The following is a 9,052-nucleotide window of genomic DNA, read 5'->3' on the forward strand; positions in this document are numbered from 1 at the left end:
AATTCTCATATAGTTCGGGACGCGTACAATATGTTTCTATAAAGTTCCGGTGATATAATTAATTAGAACATTTTTTAAACAATTATTTTGCCCGAAAAACTTGAATTTCTAAGGCTACACGACAAGTGCTAATCGAATATCGACAGATCTATTTATTTTAACGTAATTCTCATATAGTTCGGGACGCGTACAATATGTTTCTATAAAGTTCAGGTGATATAATTAATTAGAAACATTTTTTAAACAATTATTTTGCTTGAAAAACTTGAATTTTTAAGGCTACACGACAAGTGCTAATCGAATATCGACAGATCTATTTATTTTAACGTAATTCTCATATAGTTCGGGACGCGTACAATATGTTTCTTAAAGTTCCGGTGATATAATTAATTAAAACATTTTTTAAACAATTATTTTGCCCGAAAAACTTGAATTTTGAGGCTACACGACAAGTGCTAATCGAATATCGACAGATCTAATTATTTTAACGTAATTCTCATATAGTTCGGGACGCGTACAATATGTTTCTATAAAGTTCCGGTGATATAATTAATTAGAACATTTTTTAAACAATTATTTTGCCCGAAAAACTTGAATTTCTAAGGCTACACGACAAGTGCTAATCGAATATCGACAGATCTATTTATTTTAACGTAATTCTCATATAGTTCGGGACGCGTACAATATGTTTCTATAAAGTTCCGGTGATATAATTAATTAAAACATTTTTTAAACAATTATTTTGCCCGAAAACTTGAATTTCTAAGGCTACACGACAAGTGCTAATCGAATATCGACAGATCTAATTATTTTAACGTAATTCTCATATAGTTTCGGGACGCGTACAATATGTTTCTATAAAGTTCCGGTGATATAATTAATTAGAACATTTTTTAAACAATTATTTTGCTTGAAAAACTTGAATTTTAAGGCTACACGACAAGTGCTAATCGAATATCGACAGATCTATTTATTTTAACGTAATTCTCATATAGTTCGGGACGCGTACAATATGTTTCTATAAAGTTCCGGTGATATAATTAATTAGAACATTTTTTAAACAATTATTTTGCTTGAAAAACTTGAATTTCTAAGGCTACACGACAAGTGCTAATCGAAATATCGACAGATCTATTTATTTTAACGTAATTCTCATATAGTTCGGGACGCGTACAATATGTTTCTATAAATTCCGGTGATATAATTAATTAGAACATTTTTTAAACAATTATTTTGCCCAAAAAACTTGAATTTTGAGGGCTGACGGACAAGTGCTAATCGAATATCGACAGATCTATTATTTTAACGTAATTTTCATATAGTTCCGGACGCGTACAATAATTTTCTAAAGAGTTCGCCAGAAAGTGAAAGTTTTGAAAATTGATTGAAAATTAACAGGTAACATTACATATAATATATTATAATTTTTAATTTATTTAAAGGGGATTAAGTATGGAGATAAAGTATGTAAGAGTGATATTAAGAAACATGAAAATATAATATAATCACTAATTGTGTTTAGTGAGTGAGAGAGGGGTGGAGGGAGGAGAGTGGGAGAGCGTGAGAGATAAAGAAGAGGATTAAATAAGAAGTAAAGTGTAAGAGTAATATTGAACAATATGAAATAATATAATTAATATCATGAATATTATAATTAATAATTTAGAGAGTGGGAGAAAGAGCGTGAGATAGAGAAGGGCATTAAATATGATAAAGTGTGTGAGAGTAATATTACAGAAGAAAAAAAAGTGCAATGTTCAATATAAAAATCTAAGTGGCGCGCGCGAAGCGCGCGCAATGTTGTGGTCTAGTAACAGTAAAAAATCGAATATATAAAAAATTAAAGAATAAATTTTCGTGATGACATTGAGAAATAGATCAATATTAACGGAACATTTTTTTTCGTTACAATGTAAACGTTACAGTACAAAAGTATCATTATATATTTTTTATTTGGTTTAATATATGTATATAGTATGTATTCACTTTCGGAAAGTGAGTTTAAATCTTCAATGTCAATTTGTATGTTTTCTTTGTTACGAGTACTTTTTTGTAATTGACTCTGTCATGAAAAATATTCTAATAATTGTACAGATTACAAGAACGATTTGAAAACAGCTGTTCAAAATCATAATTTATTTTGTTATAAAATATATTATCAGCAACTTTGAGGGAGAGAAATCAGAATTTTAATAATTATTATCTTACCAGAATGTCAACATTAGATCGATTTAAAATAGACCATTTTTTTGATAAAATGTGCAGTGATAGCTTCTGATTCTTGTCTCAATTAATAGATATTTTTCCAATGGATAAAAACTTCTTCCTAAAGATTGTTTCTTATGTTTAACCATCATACATAGGAATCATTTAAGAATAAATCTGAAAATATTACATTAATGTAATATAATTTTATTATTTTGTTCTTCAATTCTAATTTTACCTATTATTTTTTGGTTGGTATTTCCTTTACGTTTTCTGTTGGTTTCATATTTTGTTGTTTTATGCAACTTTGAAACATTAAATTTTTGGCTTTATCAACTAATTTTCTCTTTGCTGCAATTATCTAGTTGAAGATTTCTGTTTTTGAAACGTACAGATATAGTAGATCGTTGTAGATTCGCCAGAAAATAAGTTCTTTTTTATTTTTACAATGGTTTGATAATTTTGTCTTATTATTGTTTTATAGTATTGTATTATAATACTTTTTTTTTTATAGTATAATACATTAAAGTTTGTTTTTAATTATTTAAGTAAAAGTGGAATTATATGATATATATATTAATATAATATACATTATCGTACTGTTTGCAGTGACAACTAAATAAATGACTCATTATATTCCATTAATGTGTATAAAATTGATTATTTTAAACATCATTTTAATTTAAATTTTATATTTGTGTGTTACAGTATCATCGTTGCTAACTAACGATCCGCAGTTTCTGAGAGGAGGAGGAGGCCTAGGAGAGGCATCGGGCATCAGTGGAGCAACTTAGCGGTAAGCATTATTATTTATTTCTGTAAAATTAATTTTTTTTGTATTTATCAGTTTTATTTTGATAATTAAAAGATATCAATTAAAGAATTAAATTCAATTTAAAATATAATAAAATTTTATTTTTATATAGATCTTAAAAATTGCATATTATTTTAATAGATATTTAATTAAAAAGCAATTATAAAATTATGTGTAGAGTAAAGTTAAGAATTATTGATTCTTTTGAACGCTAATTTTATTTTAAATTATGTTTCTATGTTGCAGAATCATCGTAGCGACGCTGCTGCTGATAACTCCACTGCTGCGCATCGGTCGGTGAGAGATAAAGATTGTATATTAATAATTAATTGCATGTTGCATGAATTAGATTTATATCAGAAATTATGTGATGTGAGTCTATAAATTGTTTTTTTACAAAAAGAATGTGTATATAAAGTTTAGGGATTTTAACGCATTAAGTTCGATAAAACGCAATGTCTCTTGCAACCAGGAAGAGGTTGAAGAGGAAATTTAAATAAGAGAGAATAATCAATCATTCTAAGATGTAAGATAAAACATTGAAAAGGCAGAGACGTCCTCGATTAATCGCTCATCATTTTTAATTATCCCTAATTATTAATCACTCAATTTGTATATTTAATTGTAATTATTAATTAAACAATTAAACAATTAAATTTATCTAATACTGCTGTATATGATTTTAAATCTCATAAACTTTTCATCTCAATCTTGATTCGTTGTTACTTATTATGTTTATTCTCAAACGTATTTCATGTAAATGTTCAGAAATAGCGATGTGAGATTCAAAGAGAATTTTTTTATTTATGTTTTTTTATTATTATAATTTATATGTTTTTATCAATTTTTGACTTTTTACACACACTCCGATAAATTATCATGACAATATTTTAAATTATAATAGACATTTTATACTTGCACTGTGGATGACTCAGTTAAGTTGAAATGTCTCATTATTTTGTTTTTTTTTCTTAAGTTAGATAAATTATAATTTTAAACATTAGATCCAAATTTAGTTTGTTCTAAACCTTTATTCATATATTTATAAAATTATATATTTGTTCAATATGTAGATAATGTACATAAGCCTTCCGCATCTAGACTGCAGTACTAAAAAAACCTGTAACACATACAAATGGAAACTACAAATAACACGTATAATATATACTTTTTATATAAGAATTTTTAAAATTATATATGTGCAATTTATATTAAATGTTAAATATTTTTTAAGTTTTAAAAAAAGTTTTGAAGTACTCAAAAGTCTTGTAACAGAAATGTCTTAATATAACAAATGTCGGTCATTGTGTATTTGCATATTATTAGCGCCACTAACATAGTTGCAAGGTGTTAATTAACCACTAAAACTCATTACCTAATAATGAAAATATTACGAAAATGACCATACTCTTACACAGCCATACCATTATTAATGCAAAGTACAATTTAATTTTTAAGAAATAAAAAAGGCCTGTTCTAATATTAACGACTTCTTTATATAATTAAATAACATAGTTTCGCAATAAAAGTGTCATTACAAATTTTTCATTGCGTTGTATAACATGTTTGCAAAATGTACCCAAAAAATAAATAATAATTAATAACAATAATAAATTAATAAATAAAACCAAAAATTTTATTTATTTTAAGTTTATTATTTAACTTAGAATTATATTTTGTGTCATGCAATAATTTTACAAATTGACATTGCTTACGTGTGTACACTGTTACCCTTTTTTACTTTTTTTAACCTTACATTAAAAGGGCATATATATTTGAAGCTGCAAAAAAGGCATTTTTCATGAGTTTTTTTCAGAGCTAAGAAAGAAACTATAAAAATTATTTTTTGTATAATAAAGTACATCTTTTAGTTCTTATAAGTGTATTATAAGAACTAAAAGAGAACACTTTATATTCTATAAAGTGTAATACAATGATTTTGTTGAAAAATTCCTCCGCTCCACTGTCGTATAGTCAATCGTGCCGTATAGTCAATGTTTCCACGGTGACAATAACTTCTCTTTCTCTGTTCAACCAAAATACAAAAATTAAACGGCGTTTTAAAAAAGAATAAATTTCCTTGTTGTCGTATTCGATATTTAAATTTAAATATCGAATATTTTTTTGTATTTTTTTTTACAAACAGAAAAATTTTGCCACTCTAACTTTAAAGGACCGCCATTTTGTTTTAAATTCGACTTTTAAAAATTGGATATAATAATGACAAGAAAAGTTATTCTTTTTTAAGATAACATTTGGTTTTTGTATTTCGGTTGAACAGGGAAGCAGAAATCATTGTCACCGTGGAAACATGTACGGTTCACTACACGCAACCGTGAAGCGGAAACATTTTTCAACAAATCATTGTAATAAAATTTGTATAAGAATTACAAAATGTTACTTCACTATGCAAAAAGTCTCATATTTATAGTTTTCTTTTTGGTTCTGAAAAAATTCATGAAAAATGTCTTCTTTTTTGTGGCTTCAAACATATATGCCCCCTTAATTACCTGCGCTCTACGCATCCATCATCACTCGTAGGACAGACAAATACGAGAGCGAACTTTTTAATATTGTCATATATGTTTTGAGATTTACAACAGAAATTTGCCAGCAAACAACTGAACTGGTCGTTGCGACCGCATGGTGACGAACACAACATTCCTCATCAATTTTGTTTGTAATGAATGCCATTTGCAGCCGTAAATCGAATCCGCGATTTCTTCCATTTGACACTTCAGATAATCGCCCACAAAACTGTATAAGAATAATTGTAATAACAAACTGCTCAACACTGTTACGGATTTAATAATCATTACTGCGTCATGCGCTTTCAATGCTATGATAAGTTGGAAACCTGAAAAAAATATTACAGTTACAAAATATATATAAATTAATTTTGTCTGATATTATTAACACAAAACTGTTATTACTTTATTATATTATATTACGATAATAATTACGGGGTGGGATTGAAAAATATTCTGTGTACATTTGATAAGATTTTAACTAAATATTTTTTTTTTTATATTTTTAATAATTTAGCGATAAAATATACTGCTCGTACCATACAGAAAGTGTTGAATTTAACACATATTTACCTATTAAACTAATAATAAGACAACTGCTAAAAACTTGCACAAGCAAAACGGAACTTATTACTTCTGTTAGAAATTTTGCATGCTCTATTAGATAAGAGTGTCTTGATGCCAATACTGAAAAATCCTTATTTAAGTTTCCGCTTTTCATGCCATATTTAAAAACTCAACTTTTAGAAGTTCCATTTGACCGCATAGATGGACAGTGATACCAAAAAAAGTGAATCACTGCCTTTAGAAACATATTTCAATGTTACTTTAAATTAATTTATACTAAAAATTTATTTGTAAATAAAAATTTTAGTTAAGATTTGTGATAAATGATATAAAAGATCAAAATAGGATTGCATTACAATTGCAAGACAGCTATATGACATGCAATAACAAAATGTGAAATATTTAAAAACATCTAGGAAGATTAATTTATAATATTTTATAAAAATAAACGTTTCATTCTATTAGATATCTTATTTAACTGGTAATAAGCGTAACGAATAAGATTGAAAATAAAATATAAAAATTAAGAACTATATTAATTAATTTTACATAAAATAAAACTATTTAAATTAAAATTATATATTGTATCCAAATCTTTCGGTATTAAATAATTAGTTTATTACCACAATTGCCAGTACCAATAAATATCAACATGAATAATTGCATCGTATTGATCGTGAAGTACAAAATCGTAGGAATGTGGAGGTCCCCTAGAAATGTTATGGGCACAGGTAATTCCGCGCCTTGATTCTTGATTGTTACATTAATTGGATATCCTCACCGTCATCTGCTATTATAGGTAGCAGAAAAAAATTACTGACGCGGCATAAGTACTGAATATAATACTGTAGCAAATCATTCTTCCCATGAATGCGTGCCGTCGCATGATGGTGCGCGTCCTCTCGTTGTCGATCGCGAGGTAATCTTTCACGGCAGAAGAGAAATTGCGAATCATATTGTCGGCATATAAGCGGAATGACAATACCTTTAGTGCACAAAGAACAGTGCAGGACATAAGCATAAGAGCATCGAGTTTCACATAAGCATCGCCGCTACCAAATTGATTTCGAGGAACAATATGATCGTCATGACGGTCTACACAGACAGGAAAAATTGTTTATTATAAATCTTTATGTTTGTTTTTTTGGCGGTTATTACGTTGTGTCCACGCGGAACATTGAACCATCTCACTCAATTCACTACATACATATGTTGAAAATGCAAGTGGCAGAAAAGTTATGTTATAATATGTAATATAAAATTGAGAACATACCATACTTATACCGCTCGCAATAGATCGGAATAAAGAAAATGTGTTATATTTTTGCAAAGGCCAAACGCCTAATGGCAGAGTCAAGAGTTTGAAGGGAGTCATGGCATATGTGATATCGTCGTTCCATAACATTATGCAATTGTCCACGCTTGCACGATACTCAATTGGTCTTCGTCCATAATACGAATTGATCCTCTGTGACATTGCTTTCACGTTTCATATTTTATTGACGTTGCACAATTTAGCATTTACAGAAATACCTTGTTATTTTTTGAAAGACAGTTACTTTAAATATTAAACAGTCCTTATATGGAGGAGTGGGGCAAAGATCGAATTGGAAAAGGAGGGAGTACTTTTTATTTTACTTCCAATATATATTGTCCGTTGTTGATCGTGCTGCAATATATTTTTTATACAGATACGAGTATATTGTTTTTTATTAAAAACTTATGACTAGTTTGAATTTAGTGCATTAATTTTCTAAAATTGCGAGCAGTAATTGTCAATGTCAACAAATTGTTCAGGTATATTCTATATTTTGTATATGACACTTTTAATTAGCAAATAAACAAATAGACTGTGATATACACAACAAATAGATTGTGATGATAATTAGCAGTTTTTGTTTAAATTGTATTTTCTCAATGCTATCTTCACATGCTATATAATATCTTCACATTCTTTCTCTTACTTCCATACTCATTTCTACCACAGGCACTGCAGAAAAAACAATCCATATTAAGATCCCAAGAATAATTATAAAAAAACATTGCCAATGTAAGCCACCACGATTATTGGTGCATAGAGTATTAATACAAAAGATCTTAAAAAATAGTTTGGATGTACAGAATTGGATGTTGTAAATTTGTTTTTGATTCTGAGTGTTTTTCTTTTAATTGTTTTAAATATTTTTTTATCAAAATATGTGCGTAATAAACGTATTATTAAAAATCTATTTACTCTTAACGTCCTTGTTTATTGCATCGGTTACAGAAGAAATCCATTGGTTTTAAGTCCATTGGTTTACATAATTCCCTTTTGATCTTGCCAATATTGGCGGTCCATTGTATATGTATATACGAGGTATAAAGTTGCACTAGCGAAGCACACCAGCTCTGATCTTGGCGTAAGCGTTTTTCCTCCCGGAGGAAACACCGATAATTGGGATGCTGCCGCGCGTTTGTCTATACATATTGAATTCATAGCTGTAGAAATGTTTATAAGAGTGCATCAATAAGGCTACCACTTTCCCTTTTGTTCGGATTAGTCAAGTTTGGTCGCGTATCGTGGTATTGCACAAGACTAAACCATCAACTTTGGATTTCTGACCTAAAATTACGTCTGCCACGTCTTGTCGCTCAGAAGTCGACAGGCAGGAACCAATTTCTTAAAATAGCGGCTGTTTGCTATCTAACAAACCTCTCGCTGCGTTTATTCTGTTCAGTAACTCTTGCAAATTCTTCTTGTTTTGCAACATCTCTAAACCTGGGAAGTATTAGGACTAGATACATTATAATTAGTAATCCGCTACATCAACGAATCTCTTTATGCCGTCCGATGTAATCTAGAACTCCGTCTTTTTTTTCCTTGTTTCTTCTTAAATTGACCCCAACCATACCGTCAAAATTTATTCTCTTTCAACCTCTTAAGGCGTTCCCATACGAT

At 28.7% G+C, this 9,052-nt stretch overlaps 1 long non-coding RNA gene and 2 pseudogenes across 1 annotated transcript; 1 reads left to right on the top strand and 2 right to left on the bottom strand.

The window, feature by feature from the left end:
* Window positions 1-2,790: 2,790 nt before the first annotated feature.
* LOC118648789 lies at window positions 2,791-3,376 on the top strand. Its single transcript, XR_004965441.1, has 2 exons — window positions 2,791-3,001; window positions 3,266-3,376. It is a non-coding gene; the product is annotated as an uncharacterized LOC118648789 (long non-coding RNA).
* A 654-nt stretch (window positions 3,377-4,030) lies between these two features.
* Window positions 4,031-7,576, bottom strand: LOC118648790 (annotated as a pseudogene).
* A 763-nt stretch (window positions 7,577-8,339) lies between these two features.
* LOC118648788 lies at window positions 8,340-9,049 on the bottom strand (annotated as a pseudogene).
* Window positions 9,050-9,052: the final 3 nt, after the last annotated feature.

The sequence above is a fragment of the Monomorium pharaonis genome, unplaced genomic scaffold, assembly GCF_013373865.1.
Source record: "Monomorium pharaonis isolate MP-MQ-018 unplaced genomic scaffold, ASM1337386v2 scaffold_698, whole genome shotgun sequence".
Classification (NCBI taxonomy): domain Eukaryota; kingdom Metazoa; phylum Arthropoda; class Insecta; order Hymenoptera; family Formicidae; genus Monomorium; species Monomorium pharaonis.